The sequence below is a fragment of the Phocoena phocoena genome, chromosome 5 (genome assembly GCF_963924675.1).
Source record: "Phocoena phocoena chromosome 5, mPhoPho1.1, whole genome shotgun sequence".
In the NCBI taxonomy this organism is placed as follows: Eukaryota; Metazoa; Chordata; class Mammalia; order Artiodactyla; family Phocoenidae; genus Phocoena; species Phocoena phocoena.
Window position 1 is genome coordinate 55282063 of NC_089223.1, and position 24076 is coordinate 55306138.

Consider the following 24076-nt stretch of genomic DNA (forward strand, 5'->3'; position numbering starts at 1 on the left):
ATTTGGGATGGGTGTGGAGATTAGACATAGATAGAGATAGAGAGTTAGAAATTAGATATACATATAGGTATATTGATATATAGTGATATCTCAAGAAGTAACCCATTTTTGTGTATTAAACTTATTCATAATTTGCATGTATTTAATTATTCAATGAATATTAATTGAGGGCAGTTAAGTACTAGATGTTCTACTACAAGGGACACAATGTGAACAAAGAACAAAAGTTTCCTAAATTTGTGGAGATTGTTTTAGTATATTTGGTAACATACCAGTCTGGTGTGAGAGAAATGTGACGGAATTTTGTAAACATACACTTCAGTTTTGATGCTAAGTACGTATTTTCCCTTTAACCTTTTTTCTTTTAAAAAGAAATTGTCGCTGGACTTCTACTGATATTTTAGAGTCTAGGTAGTTAGTTGTATTTCTTCATGTATAATGTAATCTTTTTGTCTAAAACGAAGCCTACTTTGTAAATAATCTAGTCTATTTCAAATTAAAATATAAATAATAGTATTATGCAGAATTTGCTTAAAACTTTCAAGCAGAGGAATAATAAACAAATTAGGCTTAAATTATAATAACGTAAATTAACTGACTGTGGAAAGATTTTCCTGCCCTAGTCTCTAAACACCACATCAATCCCTTAGTAGCCTCAAGGTACATAGTAACTTACTTCATGTGCTACTGTCACATACACATGATATAGCAGACTTTTTTAATATCACAAAAATGATGTAACTGTCACTGACTTATAAAAGGCTTTGAAATGAACTGCCTAATTATCTCATGAATGAACGTAGCTGAAAGTATTAAAGAAGGTACCCTCCAAATACTGAAGTCCAATAGATAAAATGGTTTTAAAAACAGGAATTCTCATAAATTTTGAAAAACAATATATATTCAATTAATAAAAAATTTACTCTTAAGTAAATAGATTAAAATTATTATTTTTAAAATTAATTAATTATTTTTTTATTTTTGGCAGCATTGGGTCTTCATTGCTGCACGCAGGCTTCTCTCTAGTTGTGGTGAGTGAGGGCTACTCTTCGTTGCGGTGTGAGGGCTTCTCATTGTGGTGGCTTCTCTTGTTGCACAGCAAGGGCTCTAGGCATGTGGGCTTCAGTAGTTGTGGCACGTGGGCTCAGTAGTTGTGGCACACAGGCTTAGTTGCTCCGTGGCATGTGGAATCTTCCCAGACCAGGGCTCAAACCTGTGTCCCCTTCATTGGCAGGCGGACTATTAACCACTGCGCCACCAGGCAAGTCCCTAAATTTATAATGATAGCAAATTAAACTAAGTCTGTGTTCTGCCAATAAAATAATAATAATTAAAAATAAACCTTACCTTCAGATATGAATTTTAGCAAATGTTTCTTTGATTGGAAATAAAATGCACATTCAAACATTCTATTAGAAACAGTGTTAGAAAGATTTACATGTGTTCAAGAAAAATAGGATTCATTTTCCTATTTCTGTGGTGTGTAAACTTTCTCTCTTTCGGTGTGGAGAGTGAATGTCATTCAAACTGATGGACTTGGAGCGAAGTGGCAAGGGACTGAACATTTGCATCAAGTATGAAGTCAAGACCTGAACTCCCAGTGGTGCTACTCCAAATGCCTACCTGTCCTAACTTCGCGAACTTTTCGTGTGTGTCTAGGGTGAGAGATCTCCCAAGCGAATAGAGTTATCGAGTAAGTGACAATTCATAGTAGAATATAAAGAAAATATGTCAAACTCTGTGGTGAGTACCAAGATATTTTAGCTCCTCGTTTTTATCTTTTACATTCAAATACGTGTATAGTTTAGGGACGGTGCCTAATACTGGATGAATCAAAGTTGAGAGAGATGACTCTATAAAGACACTAAGCCTCTTCAGGTGAATCATAATCACACATTCCACATACTACATACTTTGTACTTGTCTTATTATTATACTTTGCCATTTTTTTCCACATGGATGGAGAGCTCTGCCATGGGGATGTTTCTAGAAAAAGTTCAGACCAAAATTAGAAAATGTCATTCCCTTGACTAATTTTATATAGTTATTTCTAATAGAGTTCTCATTATCCTAGGATACTGGTGGTGAGATTGCTATTGGGTTTTCAATATGCCATATATTTAGAACTAAATCTGCTTATAGACGATCCTTTTCCTTTATAGGGTGAAGAGGAGGAGAAGTGGCATAATTCATGTGAGGAAATAGACCATTATAATATTAAACATAATGCTTCCATCCTTTTGCAGAGAATGTTAGAGTAAAAACTTTGAGACCCTGAATAGACATTTTCAAATAGAGAGCTTCACTGTGTAGTAGAATATTCAGATAAACTAACATCTCCATGTTGAGTTGTGGAGGTAGTAGGTGGAGAGACTAGATGATTTCTCTGTCATAAAGCTGCTGAGGGGTGGGGTTTGGGCAGCAAGAGGAGGAGATACATGGACAGCTACTCAGCTTGGTAAGAGTTTAAACATTTAGATTGCTGACCATCCAAGGTGTTGAGCATCAGAGGTGCTGTAAAGTATGGCCTACTCAATTTCACTGGGAAAGAATTAATCTTGTGGTGATTCATGTTGAGCTTCTCTCTGATCTGCTCACTTGTTCTAGTTGGTATGTGCTTTATATTTATTGCTCTCTCCTAAAAGTGCCCAGTTCTTTCTACTGTTTTCCTAGATTTATCCTTTTCTATGGCTAGCAATGGTCTTTTCACAGTTCAGATCTTCCTTTTTGTGGGATAGTGTCGATCCAAATTATGTTGCTATACCAGCCTCTTTGCCTTGTCTCTAGAAGGGAAACACTGTCCAGTAAAACCAGGGATGTTAAATACTAGAATTTCCATAACTCTGATCTTGAACTGAAGGTGAGATGCTGGAGAATCCATCTGAAGTTTCACGGGATTTATAGGAAATGTCAATTGGGGGATTTAGATGGAAACACTCATTATCTCTGGAGCATTATTGGAGCATTTTACCATGGCATTCAGTAGTTTATGAGAAAATGATTTTTATTTTTACCAAAATACAAGTAGTTTATTTAACAATTTACCTATTCCTGGACATTTAGACTGCTTTCTCTTCTTTTTGGAATAACATTTCAATAAATTTCTATTTAAACAAATATTTAACTGTATTTCTAATTATTCTCTTAATTTAGAGCTTTAAGAGTATGAATGTATCTGGGTATTTTCAAAGCTTTTCAAATATATTCAAATCCACCTTACAGAATTGTTGTGATAACTATTATTACACAAATAGTAAGTGAGAGTAAAGGACACACTCTCTTTATTGTACTTTTCTTTTTTTTTTTTTTTTTTTTAATTTATTTATTTATTTTTGGCTGTGTTGGGTCTTTGTTTCTGTGCGAGGGCTTTCTCCAGTTGCGGCGAGCGGGGGCCACTCTTCATCGCGGTGTGCAGGCCTCTCACTGTCACGGCCTCTCTTGTTGAGGAGCGCAGGCTCAGTAGTTGTGGCTCACGGGCCTAGTTGCTCCGCGGCATGTGGGATCTTCCCAGACCAGGGCTCGAACCCGTGTCCCCTGCATTAGCAGGCAGATTCTCAACCACTGTGCCACCAGGGAAGCCCTGTACTTTTCTTTATTTCTATTTTCTTACACACACATGCTTATCATACTCCACATACATAAGCTGAGGGAAACCCTGCCAGAGAACTAGGTTTGCAGCCACAATAGTTATATAAACTTTTTAGCTAGTATATATCACAAAAGTCATGTTTATCAATTCCTATCACCTTTCATTATTATTAAAGTGATAGAAATTGATAATCATGACTTTTACACTGTCTAAATTTTTTCCCTTTATTTCACATATTACTGGGATGATTCATGCTTACAAGCTATTAGATGTGGTTAGGATTTAAGTTTAAATATCGAGACTTAATTCTGTTTCTAGTCCATATGTTTACCTCTAGAATGCCTGCTATGGAGGTTGAGTGATATATTAAAGAAATAAAATGACTAAATAAAGTATGATGACATTATCATAAATAATAAAATTATTATATCTGTAAGTATATACTTTAAAACTAATTGCAGAATGGTTTTGGGAGTAGAATCTTCTGAAGATGAAAGAAATTCTTTATACTCTTGGTTTAAGCCTAGAAGCCATATCATTATTTAGGGATGAGATTTAAACAGGAACGTGAGAAGTTCATCACCAGTCAGTAAAATCAAACAGAAAACATACTTCAAGGTAGAGAACTAAGTGTCATAGTTACCCTTATTGAATAATTATTTTCTTCCTTAACTCCTTAAAAACTTATTTTCTTTACAGTTCTATAAAGGGGTCGTGTTTGACTCAAAAAAAAAATGATTCACACTTCATATTGTTGTATTGCACTATACAATTCACTAAAATATTTCTTCAAAGTGTATATTTGTGATGTGCATTTATGACAGTTCATGTTTGTGTAGATAAGTATTTGCATTATTCTCTGAAATAAAATTGGTGAGTTAGTTGAATGTTACTTTTCAAACATTTAAACATTTTAGCTCTTTTTTATGCTTAGAAAAATTAAGCAAAATTATTTTTTTATGTACATGATGATAAAGGAAAATAGTCATATTTAATGTTAGAATATATGCTAGACCTTAATGATTAGAACAGTAGATTAAAGCTGAAGATCACTAGAGAAACACTTCTCATAATCCTAAATGTAATAAAATATTCATAAAATTGAAAAATTCATTGATGATAGATTTATTTTCTTTCTTTATAAGAAACAGTGATTTCTTTAAAAAATATATTTTTAGGATATTATTCCTATTGGTATGGTATTTTTGCTTTTCAAAACAAGTACTTTCATGAAATAATGTTTTCTCTCTAAACTGAATGATAGTCATTTCAAAAGTTATGTTGGTATTTTCCATGCAGTAGAATAAAACACAATATTCAAGCATGAAGATTTGGTGTTAAATAAAAATAGGCAGATTTAGTGTTAATGATTAATAAAAACATTTAATTTTCTGTTGCACATTTGGTATTTAGTTGGTATTTAAAATATTATTGTAGTCCAAATATAGTATTTGATTATTTGATATTTTATGACAAATCATGAGTAAATCTAATTTTTCATAACACAAGACAGAATTTTCCATCTTTGGGGATTATTAAATCAAATGCAACAGTATTTTGGTAGATATAATTGTGTTAGGTATCCCAAAAGTGTTATATGTTTAATTCTCATACTTATTACTGAAGCAAAATAATTTTATAAAATAAGTTTCCGTGCTTCTCCTTTAACAACTGTTGTTGGAATCACACCTTAAAGGGTGCTTTACTTTTCCAATAAGATCTACTTCTAGCAAAATTTGAAAGTTGTTTGAAAAAAGACACTTGTCACTTGAAGCAAAAAGTCACACTTTCTTTAGAGCAGATAAAAAGATTGTGGAGTCAGGACCACAAATTTTTGCCATGACAAAAGAGAGTCTTTTCTTGAAGTAAAATATATTTTTGATTAAAAATAGAAATATATTTTCAATGTTGATTACTCATGATTGTAAGTAGATTTCCATTGTTTCTGTGCCAAGACTTTGAGTATGAAAACTGGCCAGTACTTCATGACACCTATGAAAAACTATCAGCGGAGGATTAATTTATCAGTTGGCAGAATCTGAAACAGGAGGGTCAGAACAAAGTATGAATGTGAATTTGAAAGGACAGGACAACGTCAGTGATAAGAACATAAATTATTATATGAGAGTCCCCTATCCACTCCAACACAGAAACTTTCACTGATCCATATTTTGCATTTCACTGTGGATAAGTGGAGTGAACTCCTCAAGCTCTTTGGTTAATAGGCACAGCCATAGGCTGTATTTACTGCTTCCTGCAAAATATGCTTTTAGACATATACATTCCGATGTTACATGCTGCATTTTTGTATGAATCATTTTAAAGCATGCTGCATTTTTATCTCATTCATTTTTTGGTAGCAGAATGTCATACACTGACAAGAGTTTGGCTATCACCAATTTGTACTTGAACATTTGCTTCCTAGCAGAGGCCTTCTTTCAGTCCTTTTTCCTTAATAGGTTAGATACTCAGAGAACCTAGACTCTGATGTTATTGATATTAGCTTACATGTGGCAATATGTCAGCTGTTTAAAATATGTTTTTCCTATGATGATGTGTCAGTTTGACATATGACCATTTCAAGACCAAGTATCAAAATTTAAAAAAGAACCTAAGTGTTCTGATGCAACCTTGTTGACTGATGGAAGTAGGGGGTTGCTAAGAACTTCACTTTTGGTGGTATTCTACCAAGTTCATCCGTTTATTCCTCATATAATGAAATGCTTTAAGAACCAAAACTTTTCAAGAAATGCAAACATCTATTATAACTATCTATAAAAAACTGGTTTTTTTTTGCTTTCATAGCACATTAGAAATAAATATTTTCAAGCTTCTGTAAATTAATAGTTTCATGAATACACAAATAGAAATGTGGAGTGAGTGTAGGTGGGTGGGTGGGTGAGTGGGTATAGTCAGTGTGTGATTCTTTTATATTAAGTATGTTAGACCTATAAGAGTATAACCATGCATAAACGTACATTCCTGAAATTCCCATTAAAAAAATGAAACTACATTATAATAAATAAATAAAGGAATTCCCCCCCAATAAAGAAATGTTTAAAGAGTCTGCTTTCCACAACCACCACGGTATATTTTAAGTGGTCTCTAGGTATGTTACTGTTTTGGTAGGAAAAACAATTTATTATAATTAGTGAGCTGTCAATTGCATTTTACTAACATTACAGATATGATGGTGTAATACAGACAAGCCCTGCAAATGATAAGAATAGGCCTTGATAACTGGCAGATGTTTCTAGCCAGCTCAGAGCTTTAGGACCCAATCACTCAGTGCTGCTACTGTGAATTAAACTGGAGTAGCACTATTCTGCTTCTCTGGATTTCCATCAAAAAAAAAAAAAAAATAATAAGGAATGACAGAAAAAAGGAAAAAAGAAGGTGGGTAGGTGGAGTTGGAAGAGAGGGCATGAAATTGATTTAGAAAATGGTTCACCATTTACATGGCAGCCTTAATTTCTAAAAAAAGTTTGTTACGGAAAGGTGTTTCAGGGGAGTCTTAGTTTCTTGGAGTGTTTTGTTTTGTTTTGTTTTGTTTTTGCAGTACGCGGGCCTCTCACTGCTGTGGCCTCTCCCATTGCGGAGCACAGGCTCCGGACGCGCAGGCTCAGCGGCCATGGCTCACGGGCCTAGCCGCTCCGCGGCATGTGGGATTTTCGCGGACTGGGGCACGAACCCGTGTTCTCTGCATCGGCAGGTGGACTCTTAACCACTGCGCCATCAGGGAAGCCGTTTGGAGTGGGTTTTTGTGGAACCCTGTGAAGTGTTACTTTGTGCATTGCAACTGGATATGAAGACTGTTAAGTGGTGCTCTGCATAATATCTGTATACATCTGCCAGAGAGAATTGTGTTTAATACACACTGCAATTTAATCCATTTAGACTGTTATTATATTATGACATGTACATTGAACATGTTTGTTGCATGAATGGAATTGCTAAACAGGAAGAGGAGACCCCATTGTTTTCCATGTTACTCAGTCATGAGAAAATAGGGGCACAAAGTTCTTAATTACCATATTTCCATGTGGTAAAAGTAGGGCCCCCACAGAGGTCTTTTTGTAATGCAAAGGACAGAGAAATTATGAAAGACAAGTTTGAAAGAATATTTTGAAGGAAGTGGAGAAATCAAGGTTATAACCTAAGAACTGGCTAAATTGAACATCACAGCATTTCTGGCATAACCAAATTTGAAGTAAAGATCATTAGGGCAAAAAAAAAAAGATAAAAATAGCCTTCTAGTTATTGTCTCCAAAGTGCAATAGGAAATAAAAATTTTTCATAGTTTATTTCAAATTATGAACTCAGACTATTCCTAATTAGAATTAACATTTACTTGTATTCTGTTCAATTTTTATTTCTATTATAAGCCAGTCTTTTTAGAATTTTTTGGTTATATTTTCACTGTCAAATATACATCTACTGGGACTTCCCTGGTGGCGCAGTGGTTAAGAATCCACCTACCAATGTAGGGGACATGGGTTCGAGCCCTGAGGCAGAAAGATGCCGCGGAGCAACTAAGCCCATGTGCCACAACTACTGAGCCCACGCACCTAGAGCCCATGCTTCACAACAAGAGAAGCCACCGCAATGAGAATTACGTGCACCGCAACGAAGAGTAGCCCCTGCTTGCCGCAACTAGAGAAAGCCCGCGCACAGCAGCGAAGACCCAAGGCAGCCAAAAATAAATATATAAATAAATCAATTTATTTATTTAAAATATATATATATGTACCTTTACTGTATATGTGCATTAACTATAGTTTAAAATTCTCTTAACTTTAAAGATTATCTTGTTCTTTTAAAAGTTATTGTTTTCAGTTATTGTTTTTGCTATACTATTTCTTTCACCTTACACATATGCAAGTTTTCCAAATTTGGTGAAAGTGGAATATTATTTAAATTATTAGTTATGAAAATTACATAACTAATAGATTCACAAGTTTTTAGAAATGGAAATTGACCAAAATACATTGAGGTAGAATAAAGTAAATTGTAGTCTGAGCAAAGTGAAAATTACAAAAGGCCATATTAGAAATCCCATATTAAATTTTTCTGGAACACATAATTATAAATTCATGAGTCTTTCTTATACAAGAGTATGAGTTTAGAACTTAAATACTTTGTGAATAGAGTTATTGAAATGAAATTGGGCTGAATATACTAGACACCAAATTTAAAGTGCTCTTTTCCCAAAATGCCTTAATAGCTATGAAACCAACCCAAAATATCTAGTTTTTTTTCTTATGTTAATATGAAATCTAGTTTCAAGAAGAGGTAATTACATATTTTTCCCTTATACTTGAGGAAATTAAGGTATACTCTAAAGGTCCACAAACATTCACAAGCATTCAAGGTTATACTGGAGAACCCTAAAGGTCTCCAAAGTGTGTTAGAAAAACAATTGAGAAACGTGGCCTTAAAATTTAAAATATAAACTCTGGTCACTTAGTGCCAATATAATCCAAAACATAAACCCAAAAGTGGCACTACTCAGTAGTAATAGGAAATTTAGAACTCATTATATTAATTTCCCTAAATTATCATTGAAATGAAACCACAAAAAGTGTTCCATTGAAATTATGGACCTCCAAGCTTACTTGCAACACAGTTGAAAAGTACCATCCTACTGTGTCTATAACATAATCTCCATGCCTAACATGTCTGGTTCTTTCAAGGAATGATGGCTAGTGACCTTCAAACTTGACTCAAAATTCCAAATAATCAAAAGAATCAAGAGCTCTGTTGTATTCAGTTGAAGGTACTGACTTTCTGATAACCACAGTTAACTAGATTATAGATATTGATCAGGTTAATTATGAGTATTGTCAAACTGGATGGTCACCAGAAATGTCTTAAGATATTACACTCCAGTGGGAAGAGAATTATTACTGTATTGAGAGCAGCAAAGCAATTCTTTCCAGGCCCTTTTATCTCCAATTTGCTAGTATATCAATCTTGCTTAAAAATTATTTCCTAGAATGGTTTCCCCCCCAACCTTTTTGTGATTCATTCTACCCTATGGTTTCCAAGAAATATACCACAGATCGAATACATGTATTTGGCTTTTAACATAATGGAGGTGCATGGACTTGATGATGAGTTGAGGCATTGAGACAGTTTATATCAATACAATGTGTCTTAATTTCAGTGGCCTAATGATTCTGTTGCTCTCACTTTCTGCTTTTACCCAATGCATGTATTTATATATACTTGTGAGACATTAGAAGTTGACCATGGGATCAGTGGACCGCTTGAACAGCCTAAATTCAGAAACGCACCTGCCCACTAAGTCGTGCCATTCCTCAGCACATTGTACTCACTCTACTCCCTACCTGCCCTTGCTTATGAATGAGGAATCCCAACAGAGGGACAATGGGACACTACCATATCTTCTTTTTTGAAGAATTTTCTAATGAGAAATTTGTAAGCTTTGGCACCTTGAATAAAATGTTAGGTCTCCAGGCATGAAACATGGGTTTAAATCCCAGGAGTAGATACTGTACAATTATTTTCTTGTCTTGTAAAAGGAAATAAGGATAGATTCCCAAATGGATTCTGTCCTACTGTGCCAAAATTCTTCTTAAACTGTACTACTCAGAAAATCTATTTCCACCTTTCTCCATTAGCTGTATATAAGCGTAGTTATACATTCATATAATGATAACATATCACACCTGCATGAAGTTGCATTTGATGTGTATTTATTTATTTAACATATTTATTGGAATATAATTGCTTTACAATGGTGTGTTAGTTTCTGCTTTACAACAAAGTGAATTAGTTATACATATACATATGTTCCCATATCTCTTCCCTCTTGCGTCTCCCTCCCTCTGACCCTCCCCATCCCACTGCTCCAGGCGGTCACAAAGCACCGAGCTGATCTGCCTGTGCTATATGGCTGCTTCCCACTAGCTATCTATTTTACATTTGGTAGTGTATATATGTCCATGCCACTCTGTTGCTTTGTCACAGCTTACCTTTCCCCTCCCCATATCCTCAAGTCCATTCTCTAGTAGGTCTGTGTCTTTATTCCTGTCTTACCCCTAGGTTCTTCATGACATTTTTTTCTTAAATTCCATGTATATGTGTTAGCATATGGTATTTGTCTTTCTCTTTCTGACTTACTTCACTCTGTATGACAGAATCTAGGTCCATCCATCTCATTACAAATAACTCAATTTCGTTTCTTTTTATGGCTGAGTAATATTCCACTGTATATATGTGTCACATCTTCTTTATCCATTCATCCGATGATGGACACTTAGGTTGTTTCCATCTTCTGGCTATTGTAAATAGACCTGCAATGAACATTTTGGTACATGACTCTTTTTGAATTATGGTTTTCTCAGGGTATATGCCCAGTAGTGGGATTGCTGGGTCATATGGTAGTTCTATTTGTAGTCTTTTAAGGAACCTCCATACTGTTCTCCGTAGTGGCTGTACCAATTCACATTCCCACCAGCAGTGCAAGAGTGTTCCCTTTTCTCCACACCCTCTCCAGCATTAATTGTTTCTAGATATTTTGATGATGGCCATTCTGACTGGTGTGAGATGATACCTCATTGTAGTTTTGATTTGCATTTCTCTAATGATTAATGATGTTGAGCATTCTTTCATTTATTTGTTGGCAGTCTGTATAACTTCTTTGGAGAAATGTCTATTTAGGTCTTCTGCCCATTTTTGGATTGGGTTGTTTGTTTTTTTGTTATTGAGCGGCATGAGCTGCTTGTAAATTTTGGAGATTAATCCTTTGTCAGTTGCTTCATTTGCAAATATTTTCTTCCAGTCTGAGGGTTGTCTTTTGGTCTTGTTTATAGTTTCTTTTGCTGTGCAAAAGCTTTTAAGTTTCATTAGGTCCCATTTGTTTATTTTTGTTTTTATTTCTATTTCTCTAGGAGGTGGGTCAAAAAGGATCTTGCTGTGATTTATGTCACAGAGTGTTCTGCCTATGTTTTCCTCTAAGAGTTTGATAGTTTCTGGCCTTACATTTAGGTCTTTAATCCATTTTGAACTAATTTTTGTGTGTGGTGTTAGGGAGTGATCTAATCTCATACTTTTACATGGACCTGTCCAGTTTTCCCAGCACCACTTATTGAAGAGGCTGTCCTTTCTCCACTGTATATTCCTCCCTCCTTTATCAAAGATAATGTGACCATATGTGCGTGGGTCTATCTCTGGGCTTTCTATCCTGTTCCATTGATCTATATTGCTGTTTGTGTGCCAGTACCATACTGTCTTTATTACTGTCGTTTTGTAGTATAGTCTGAAGTCAGGGAGCCTGATTCCTCCAGCTCCGTTTTTCTTTCTCAAGGTTTGGGGTCTTTTGTGTTTCCATATAAATTGTGGAATTTTTTGTTGTACTTCTGTGACAAATGCCAGTGGTAGTTTGATAGGGATTGCATTGAATCTGTAGATTGCTTTGGGTAGTAGAGTCATTTTCACAATGTTGATTCTTCCAATCCAAGAACATAGTATATATCTCTATCTATTTGTATCATCTTTAATTTCTTTCATCAGTGTCTTATAATTCTCTGCATATAGGTCTTTTGTCTCCTTAGGTAGGTTTATTCCTAGATATTTTATTCTTTTTGTTGCAGTGGTAAATAGGAGTGTTTTCTTGATTTCACTTTCAGATTTTTCATCATTAGTGTATAGGAATGCCAGAGATTTCTGTGCATTAATTTTGTATCCTGCTACTTTACCAAATTCTTTGGCTCTAGTAGTTTTCTGGTAGCATATTTAGGATTCTCTATGTATAGTATCATGTCATCTGCAAACAGTGACAGCTTTACTTCTTCTTTTCCGATTTGGATTCCTTTTATTTCCTTTCCTTCTCTGATTGCTGTGGCTAAAACTTCCAAAACTATGTTGAATAAGAGTGGTGAGAGTGGGCAACCTTGTCTTGTTTGATCTTAGTGGAAATGCTTTCAATTTTTCACCATTGAGGACGATGTTGGCTGTAGGTTTGTCATATATGGCCTTTATTATGTTCAGTAAAGTTCCCTCTATGCCTACTTTCTGCAGGGTTTTTATCATAAATGGGGGTTGAATTTTGTTGAAAGCTTTCCCTGCATCAATTGAGATGATGATATGGTTTTTCTCCTTCAATTTGTTAATATGGTGTATCACATTGATTGATTTGCATATATTAAAGAATCCTTGCATTCCTGGAATAAACCCCACTTGATCATGGTGTATGATCCTTTTAATGTGCTGTTGGATTCTGTTTCCTAGTATTTTGTTGAGGAGTTTTGCATCTATGTTCATCAGTGATATTGGCCTGTAGTTTTCTTTCTTTGTGACATCCTTGTCTGGTTTTGGTATCAGGGTGATGTTGGCCTCGTAGAATGAGTTTGGGAGTGTTCCTCCCTCTGCTATATTTTGGAAGAGTTTGAGAAAGATAGGTTTTAACTCTTCTCTAAATGTTTGATAGAAATCGCCTGTGAAGCCATCTGGTCCTGGGCTTTTGTTGGAAGATATTTAATCTCAGTTTCAATTTCAGTGCTTGTGATTGGTCTGTTCATATTTTCTATTTCTTTCTGATTCAGTCTTGGCATGTTGTGCATTTCTAAGAATTTGTCCATTTCTTCCAGGTTGTCCATTTTGTTGGCATAGAGTTGCTTGTAGTAATCTCTCATTATCTTTTGTATTTCTGCAGTGTCAGTTGTTCTCCTTTTTCATTTCTAATTCTATTGATTTGAGTCTTCTCCATTTTTTTCTTGATGAGTCTTGCTAATGGTTTATCAATTTTTTTTATCGTCTCAAAGAACCAGCTTTTAGTTTTATTGATCTTTGCTATCGTTTTCTTCATTTCTTTTTCATTTATTTCTGATCTGATCTTTATGATTTCTTTCCTTCTGCTAACTTTGGGGCTTTTTTGTTCTTCTTTCTCTAATTGCTTTAGGTGCAAGGTTACGTTATTTATTCGAGATGTTTCCTGTTTCTTAAGGTATGATTGTGTTTCTATAAACTCCCCTCTTGGAGCTGCTTTTGTTGCATCCCATAGGTTTTGGGGTGTCGTGTCTCCATTGTCATTTGTTTATAGGTATTTTTTGATTTCCTCTTTGATTTCCTCAGTGATCACTTCGTTATTAAGTAGTGTATTGTTTAGCCCTCATGTGTTTGTATTTTTTACAGATCTTTTCCTGTAATTGATATCTAGTCTCATAGCATTGTGGTCGGAAAAGATACTTCATACAATTTCAATTTTCTTAAATTTACCGAGGCTTATTTTGTGACCCACGATATGATCTATCCTGGAGAATGTTCCATGAGCACTTGAGAAAAATGTGTATTCTGTTGCTTTTGGATGGAATGTCCTATAAATATCAATTAAGTCCATCTTGTTTAATGTATCATTTAAAGCTTTTTTTCCTTATTTATTTTCATTTTGGATGATCTGTCCATTGGTGAAAGTGGGATGTTAAAGTCCCCTACTATGACTGTGTTACTGTCGATTTCCCCTTTTATGGCTGTTAGTATTTGCCTAACTAACAAATTGAGGTGCTCCTATGTAGGGTGCATAAATATTTACAATTGTTATATCTTCTTCTTGGATCGATCCCTTGATCATTATGTAGTGTCCTTCTTTGTCTCTTCTCATAGTCTTTATTTTAAAGTCTATTGTGTCTGATATGAGAATTGCTACTCCCGCTTTCTTTTGGTTTCCATTTGCATGGAATATCTTTTTCCATCCCCTAACTTTCAGTCTGTATGTGTCTCTAGGTCTGAAATGGGTCTCTTGTAGACAGCATATATATGGGTCTTGTTTTTCTATCCATTCAGCCAGTCTGTGTCTTTTTGTGGGCGCATTTAATCCATTTACATTTAAGGTAATTATCGATATGTATTTTCCTATTCCCACTTTCTTAATTGTTTTGGGTTCGTTATTGTAGGTCTTTTCCTTCTCTTGTGTTTCTTGCCTAGAGAAGTTCCTTTAACATTTGTTGTAAAGCTGCTGTGGTGGTGCTGAACTCTCTCAGCTTTTGCTTGTCTGTAAAGGTTTTAATTTCTCCATCAAATCTGAATGAGATCCTTGCTGGGTAGAGTAATCTTGGTTGTAGGTTTTTCTCCTTCATCACTTTAAATATGTCCTGCCAGTCCCTTCTGGCTTGCAGAGTTTCTGCTGAAAGATCAGCTGTTAACCTTATGGGGATTCCCTTGTGTATTATTTGTTGTTTTTTCCTTGCTGCTCTTAATATGTTTTCTTTGTATTTAATTTTTGACAGTTTGATTAATATGTGTCTTGGCGTGTTTCTCCTTGGAGTTATGCTGTATGGGACTGTTTGTGCTTCCTGGACTTGATTAACTATTTCCTTTCCCATATTAGGGAAATTTTCAACTATAATCTCTTCAAATATTTTCTCAGTCCCTTTCTTTTTCTCTTCTTCTTCTGGGACCCCTATAATTCGAATGTTGGTGTGTTTAATGTTGTCCCAGACGTCTCTGATACTGTCCTCAGTTCTTCTCATTCTTTTTTCTTTATTCTGCTCTGTGTTAATTACTTCCACTCTTTTGTCTTCCAGGTCACTTATCCATTATTCTGCCTCAGTTATTCTGCTATTGATCCCTTCTAGAGTATTTTTAATTTCATTTATTGTGTTGTTCATCATTGCTTGTTTCATCTTTAGTTCTTCTATGTCCTTGTTAAATGTTCCTTGCATTTTCTCTATTCTATTTCCAAGATTTTGGATCATCTTTACTATCATTATTCTAAATTCTTTTTCAGATAGACTGCCTATTTCCTCTTCATTTATTAGGTCTGGTGGGTTTTCATCTTGCTCCTTCTGCTGTGTGTTTTTCTGTCTTCTCAGTTTGCTTATCTTACTGTGTTTGGGGTCTCCTTTTTGAAGGCTGCAGGTTCATAGTTTCCGTTGTTTTTGGGGTCTGTCCCCAGTGGCTAAAGTTGGTTCAGTGGGTTGTGTAGGCTTCCTGGTGGAGGGGACTAGTGCCTGTGTTCTTGTGGGTGAGGCTGGATCTTGTCATTCTGGTGGGCAGGTCTACATCTGATGGTGTGTTTTGGGGTGTCTGTGGACTTATTATGATTTTAGGCATCCTGTCTGCTAATGGGTGGGGTTTTGTTCCTTCTTGCTAGTTGTTTGGCATAGGGTGTCCAGCACTGTAGCTTGCAGATCGTTGAGTGAAGCTGGGTGCTGGTGTTGAGATGGAGATCTCTGGGAGATTTTTGCCGTTTGATATTATGTGGAGCTGGGAGGTGTCTTGTGGACCAGTGTCCTGAAGTTGGCTCTCCCACCTCAGAGGAACAGCACTGACTCTTGGCTGCAGCACCAAGAGGCTTTCATCCACACGGCTCAGAATAAAAGGAAGGGAAAGAAGGAAGGGAGGGAGGGAGGGAGCGAGGGAGGGAGGGAGGAAGGAAGGGAAATTAAGATAAAAAAAAGTTATTAAAATAAAAAATAAGAAAAAAAATTTTTTAAAGAAAATTAAAATGGACGGATGGAACCCTAGGACAAATGATGAAAGCAAAGCTATACAGACAAAATCTCACACAGAAGCATACACATACACACTCACAAAAAGAGGAAAAGGGGAAAAATAAATAAATCTTGCTTTCAAAGTCCACCTCCTCAATTTGGGATGATTCGTTGTCTATTCATGTATTCCACAGATGCAGGGTACATCAAGTTGATTGTGGAGCTTTAATCCGTTGCTTCTCAGGCTGCTGGGAGAGATTTCCCTTTCTCTTCTTTGTTTGCACAGCTCCCGGGGCTCAGCTTTGGATTTTGCCCTGCCTCTGAGTGTAGGTCGCGGGAGTGCATCTGTTCTTCGCTCAGACAGGACTGGGTTAAAGGAGCTGCTGATTCGGGGGCTCTGGCTCACTTAGGCCGGGGGGAGGGAGGGGCACAGAGTGTGGCGCGAGCCTGCGGCGGCAGAGGCCGACGTGACATTGCACCAGCCTGAGGCGCGCCGTGCGTTCTCCCGGGGAAGTTGTCCCTGGATCACGGGACCCTGGCAGTGGCGGGCTGCACAGGCTCCCCGGAAGGGAGGTGTGGATAGTGACCTGTGCTCGCACACAGGCTTCTCGGTGGCGGCAGCAGCAGCCTTAGCGTCTCATGCCCGTCTCTGGGGTGCACGCTGTTAGCTGCGGCTTGTGCCCGTCTCTGGAGCTCCTTTAAGCAGCGCTCTTAATCCCCTCTCCTCGTGCACCAGGAGACAAAGAGGGAAGAAAAAGTCACTTGCCTCTTCGGCAGGTCCAGACTTTTTCCCGGACTCTCTCCCAGCTAGCCGTGGTGCACTAGCCGCTTTAGGCTGTGTTCACGACGCCAACCACAGTCCTCTCCCTGTGATCCGACCGAAGCCCGAACCTCAGCTCCCAGCCCCGCCCGACCCGGCGGGTGAGCAGACAAGCCTCTCGGGCTGGTGAGTGCCGGTCAGCACCGATACTCTGTGCGGGAATCTCTCCGCTCTGCCCTCCGCACCCCTGTTGCTGCGCTCTATTCCGTGGCTCCAAAGCTTCCCCCCTCTGCCACCCTCAGTCTCCGCGGGCGAAGGGGCTTCCTAGTGTGTGGAAACCTTTCCTCCTACACAGGTCCCTCCTACTGGTGTAGGTCCCATCCCTATTCTTTTGTCTCTGTTTATTCTTTTTTCTTTTGCCCTCTCCAGGTACGTGGGGAGTTTCTTGCCTTTTGGGAGGTCTGAGGTTTTCTACCAGCGTTCAGTAGGTGTTCTGTAGGAGTTGTTCCACGTGTAGATGTATTTCTGGTGTATCTGTGGGGAGGAAGGTGATCTCTGTGTCTTACTCTTCTGCCATCTTCCCGATTCCTTGCCCATTTTTTGATTGGGTTGTTGTTCTTTTGATATTGAGCTGCATGAGCAGTTTGTATATTTTGGAGAGTAATCCTTTGTCAGTTGCTTCATTTGCAAATATATTCTGCCATCCTTTTCGTCTTGCTTATGGTTTCCTTTGCTGTGCAAAAGCTGTTAGGTTTCATAAGGTCCCATTTGTTTATTTTTGTTTTTATTTTCATTACTCTAGGTGGTGGGTTAAAAAGATCTTGCTGTGATTCATGTCAAAGAGTGGTCTGCCTGATTTTCTCTAAGAGCTTTAAAGTGTCTGGTCTTAGATTTAGGTCCTTAATCAATGTTGAGCTTATTTTTGTGTATGGTGCTAGGGACTGTTCTAATTTCATTCTTTCACATGTAGCTGTCCAGTTTTCCCAGCACCACTTATTGAAGGGACTGTCTTTTCTCTGTTGTATATTCTTGCCTCCTTTGTCAAAGATTAGTTGACCATAGGTACATGGGATTATGACTGGGCTTTCAATCCTTTCCATTGATCTGTTTTTCTGTTTTTGTTCCAGTGCCATACTGTCTTGATTACTGTAGCTTTGTAGTGTAGTCTGAAGTCAGGGAGCCTGATTCCTCCCGCTGTTTTTCTTTCTCAAGATTGCTTCGGCTATTCAGGATCTTTTGTGTTTCCATACAAATTGTGAAATTTTTTGTTGTAGTTCTGTGAAAAATGCCATTGGTAATTTGATAGGAATTGCACTGAATCTGTAGATTGCTTTGGGTAGTATAGTCATTTTCACAGTATTGATTTTTCCAGTCCAAGAACATGGTATGTCTCTCCATCTGTTTGTGTCATCTTTGATTTCTTTCATCAGTATCTTATAGTTTTCTGAGTACAAGTCTTTTGCCTCTTTAGGTAGATTTATTCCCAGGTATTTTGTTCTTTTGTTGCAATGGTAAATAGGATTGTTTCCTTAATCTCTCTTTCTGATCTTTCTTTGTTAGTATATAAGAATGCAAGAGATTTATGTGCATTAATTTTCTATCCTGCAACTTTACCAAATTCATTGATGAGCTCTAGTAGTTTTCTGGTGGCATATTTAGGATTTTCTATATATAGTATCATGTCATCTGTAAACAGTGACAGTTTTACTTCTTGTTTTCCAATTTGTATTCTTTTTATTTCTTTTTCTTCTCTGATTGCCATGACCAGGACTTCCAAAACTATGTTGAATAATAGTGGTGAGAGTCGGCATCCTTGCGTTGTCCCTAATCTTAGAGAAAATGCCTTCAGTTTTTCACCGCTGAGAATGTTTGCTGTGGGTTTATCATATATGGCCTTTATAATGTTGTAGATTCCCTCTATGCCCACATTCTGGACATTTTTTATCATAAATTGGTGTTGAATTTTGTCAAAAGCTTTTTCTGCATCTGTTGAGATGATCATATGGTTTTATTCTTAAATTTGTTAATGTGGTGTATCACATTGATTGATTTGCATATATTCAAGAATCCTTGCATCCCTGGGATAAATTCCACTTGATCATGGTGTATGATACTTTTAATGTGTTGTTGGATTTTGTTTGCTAGTATTTTGTTGAGTATTTTTGCAGCTATATTCATCAATGATATTGGTCTATAAGTTTCTTTTTTTGTGATATCTTTGTCTGAATTTTGTATCAGGGTGATGGTGGCCTTGTAGAGTGAGCTTGAGAGTGTTCCTCCCTCTGCAATTTTTTGGAAGAGTTGAGAAGAATTGGTGTTAGCTCTTCTCTAAATGTTTGATAGAATTCACCTGTGAAGGTATCTAGTCTTGGAAATTTGTTGGAAGATTTTTAATCGTAGTTTCAATTTCATTACTTGTGATTGGTCTGTTCATATGTTCTATTTCTTCCTGGTTCAGTCTTAGAAGGTTGTACCTTTCTAAGAATTTGTCCATTTCTTCCAGGTTGTCCATTTTATTGGCATATAGTTGCATGATAGTTCTTAATAAATATTTATTCAGGTCTTAGCCAATGCAAAGGAACAAAAATGGTGCCAGTTCTTTTCCTGGGCTATTATGTACCATAGGGCCTTTGTCAGTAGTTAAAATTCAGGTGTGTTGAAGCTAAAAGTTTATTTGCTAAATTTTACCCATACTCTGAAAATAGAATTAGAGATAAAACCAATATCAATTTATATTATTGTAGTAATACTAAAAGTCCTTACAATCCTCTAAATTATAGAAAATTGTTCCCCATGTGATTTCCATAGCCATGTACATAATTGCACATATGTACACAATTGTTGGATAAATTATTTCTACCAAACACAAATTGCCAATGGTAGAAACATAGCTTAATCTTTCTAATTTTATATTTCTCTTTGGTCCACACTTGTTAGCTGTTTACTTTTGTGGAGAGGAAAAATTATATTGGTCATGGTGGGGCTATTTCTAATCCTGCCAAGTACTCCTCTGAGTGTTCTCAGCATGCGGTTCGACTTCCACTAGTGAGTGGGTGAATTGTCCCCAGCTTAGCCCTGCCACTCACAGAACGTTTTACTGACATCATAACAGTTCTTGTAGGATCTCTTGAGCCTGTTCCATTTAATCTGACTGGTGGTGAAATAACACATATCCACACTTGCCATCAAATTGGCTTTATGCTTTTTCAAAACTGACATGTCAGTAGAAAGATGTGTTTTCTGTATGAGAAATGGCTACTGATATCTTACCTAGGGTACAGGTCTTTCTTACATTATAAAATATCAATAGGATTTGGTGAAGTCTGCACACATTCATCATCATCAGCGTGTTCTTTTAGTTCCATTTTTAAAAACTGTCGTTGGAATTGGATTAAGAAAAGCAGTGATTTTAAAAACAAAATCCTGAAATTTTGGGAAGTTATATCTTTTCCATGTTTTTTTTAGATTATTTGTTAACAGTTTGTGAAAAATAAAAAGAGATTTGAAATAAATGCAGCTTGAAAAATGTCAAATTAACAGATGTTATCCTAGTATTCCTATTTGACAGTCTGAATACAGCATATATCTCTTTGGTAGCATTAGTCTGGCCTCATGGTTTTGAGTAAAAAAATCCACACTAAATAATCAATTACTGTCAATTGTCAGAATATTTGAACGATCTCTTAAGAGCTTGATGAAGTAGCCCAGCTTTGAACAGTGTGTCAGAGTAGTGCACTATGTGAAATTTAAAATAAAGCAAATCTTGTTTTCTTTGAAAAACAGGTGATTGAGTTTCAATTAACTTTTTGTTTTGAGTTGATAGCCACAGACAGATAGGTGGGCATTTTTTTAAGAGTGAATTTAGGATCTGGGAACAATGGTATATATTTAAAACACTATTTTCAAATCAGTGTTTTGAATCATGGTGATGTATTCAAATTTAGCCTTCGGACATTTCTTCCCAGTGGATTCCAAGCTGCCGTAGCCTTTTCTTATTCATTCTGAGTCTGCAAAACCTGAAAACATGTATCCACTGCTATTGAAGATGCACCCAGGAGTAAAATGGTTGAGTCACAGAGTCTGTTCACTATTTTAAAACAATCTGTATAGTAAATATAACTTCCCTGAAATGGACAAAAGCAATGTAAAAAATCTATTCTTTGTTGTAAAGAGGGAAAGTGCTGACATTTTATACCTAAGCGTAAATTTTCCCCATCTCTGGAACGTTATCACTGTGTAGAAGCACAGGTAAATTTTATTGAATTAAAATAAATTTCATTAAAATTTACTAATACTGAGACTCCAGAGACCCAGGATACCTACTCCTCAATTACATAACCAAGCCTTAAAACAATTGTTTACATAAGGTAAATTCTCACTAAATATTGACCGTATGAAAAATAATCAGATAATTCATATAGTTGTCTTCAGAATGATAGAACTTTTTATCAAGTAAAAAGAAAATTCAACATGGAAATATATTTAGTGATGAGAAATCCATTGACCATACATAGGGGAATAGTTTATTAATTAAATGTAGACTAAATACTAGCATTACCTGAAAAAACTAATGTAGAGTTTAAGAAGAAATCAAATCTGTAGTATATTTTTATTATAATTATCTACATATTTGTCTTACCACTTTTTCTTTGCCCAACTATCAGATTTTGTTCAAAGACTATTTTATTTCTCACCTATATTTCCTAAAGTAAATTATTAACTTTTAATAAAAGTTAATTTGCACATACTTAATAAGTAATCATTATTTGGTGAATAAAATAGAGCTGAATGTTGTTGATATCACAACAAGGATAGCCAAAATGACAGCCAACTAAGTAATGAAATCCAATGAAATGAATGAAAACAGTAAAATGGAAATCATATGTATGTTATATATCAATATACATACATATACGAGATTTCAAGTGAGAGTGTGTATCTTTGAGATTTGCAGAAGTGCAAATTTCAGAGATTTTTTTTTTCTCATTTGCTTGGCATCTTCAAATGGTATATAATATTAGAAGCACAGGGATAAAAGAGTACTTTTTGAAATGAACATTGAAATTCATAGGTATGTAATAATTTTTCTCATGTACCAAAGACAGCATCTTTTGCTAAGAGGTATTCTTACTGAAAATGTAATGAAATTCACTGAGAATTTTTTTTTATACACTTGCTTGCTTTGCACAGTTTCTCAGAAATGTACCTAATATATAAAATAAAATTTCACTAGAATTTTCTATTAGGATGGTGCATATTTCCATATTACTGAAAGAGTTTCCATTTGGGGAAAAACAAGTTATTTAAATTTTTAGGCAGCTGTGAATCTCTTTTTATAATTGACTTCAAAACATTTGAGTTCCTACATCTGAACACTTCATTCATGCACTGCAATATTTATACAGCCAGAGAGATGAAGGGAAATGGCCTAGTCTTTCACAAATATTTATTTGCACTTTATGCAAGGTACTGTGATCCACATTTCTTCCCACGTAACGTTTAGAAATGAATTTCAGCTTATTATTTTACCAGGTGTTTGGCTAGAGCCCCAAATTGACTGGACACAAATCAGAAACTAAATGTATTGAAAGAGAAATTGAGGACTACTAAAGATTCTTTCTGAAGTCACTAGAACTTCAGTGATGCAAAATGTGATACAATAATAATTCCTGGAAATGCAACTATTGATAAAAAGAAGTTTAGAAAGAAACAGGACAGTAGGCGTAGAAATCAACATAAAGTAACAATCATTTTTAGCCTGTTGATCCTTAAAGATATCACTCTTCCAAGTTTGCCTATTTAAATCAAATGGTCTTTCAATGTTGAACAGGTCTCTAAACGCAAGAAGATGGCTTGGACATCTCATTGATCCATTTGCTCATTCAGATTCTTATGACAATGTATCTAGTTGATTTTTTGTTTGTTTCAATCAGTTTCATGTAAATTTGTGATGTAGCAGGACATAGATTTTAAAATGCCAACTCATCCCTAAACTCATTATTGAGATTTTAATCCTATTACATATACTCAGAAAACAAAGTCTGGAATACATAATATTAATCTGAGGCATTTACCAATTATTATTTTTGTCCTTTCTTCAACCACACTTTTTCACCACATCAACAATGGATAAATGTCCTCAAAGCAGGTAATATCTGGAACTGTACAGCCAAGCAACTAAGCATTACATCCCTGAATAATAAAGCGATCACCTTATGTTAATATGCCATGAAAAATGTATCTATTTTGGATTAACATTGGTTATTTCTTAAAAAATGATTTTTCCTGTTAATTGTGGAACATATTATTCAGGTAAAAATAATTTGAGCTTGACTCTGTAACAGAACAAGAAATATAATTTGAAAGAAAAAACATGCAGAGAAAACCCTTGAACATGACTGGTATTTTTAAAGAATCTTAAATAATGTTGTGATCTGACACTAAAACACTTTATACTTTTACAAGTATTTTTGTCTCACAGTGTGAATTAATCACTAATTGCCTTTGTGTGATGAGTTGAAATTGGTCCTTTCTTCCCCATCACTGCCTAAGACATCTCACCTCCCACTTCTTAAAGAGGTCGGGCACAGGCCTCTCCTTGAATCCTAAATGGGATTTGTCAGTCAAGCGTAGCAAAATCTAATCTCATGCAAAGGAAAAGAAGAAAACGGACCAGAAAATGATCTGATTTTCCAATTTCATGGCCAAGGTTACCCTGGGAAGTGATGAAAGTGGCATTTAAAGTCCGTAACTAAGGTGGTATGCCAAACTTAGCAGTAATAATGGATAAACCGTGTGGAAAGATATCTCTTTAACAATTTTACAGTTGCTAAGTGTGAAAATTGTAATGCGGTCAAGCTCCGGGAATCCATGGCAGTCAGTTCAAAGAACTGGAACAGTGCTCAACTAGAAAACATTCTTTGCTCCTGTAATTTAAATACTGATGAAGTCAGCGTCTGCTGTTCCAACATCAGGCCACAGGGCCGAACAGCTTCATTAGTGATGTTGGTATTTTTATCCCCCCCTGCTCTGAATGAAAACAGCATCACTGAGGAGACAGATAGAAATGTACTGAGGCCTAAATCATTGCTCAGCTTGTTTAAGATGAGCCTCATTTACAGTGTTTTGTGTTGCAGTTCTACAAGTTTGTAGAAGGAAAAGAAAATTGCCAAAATAACTTTGCAAGTACAGACGATAAATATTTTACTACAATTTTTAACATGTAATTTATTAACCACTAGCTTCCAATGTTCAGAATAATTGTACTATCTG

General features: G+C 36.0%; 1 protein-coding gene across 4 annotated transcripts in view; it reads left to right on the forward strand.

The window, feature by feature from the left end:
- EPHA5 (EPH receptor A5) overlaps positions 1-24076 on the forward strand; it is a 325672-nt gene that overhangs the window by 85066 nt on the left and 216530 nt on the right. The gene's annotated exons all lie outside the window — the stretch shown is intronic.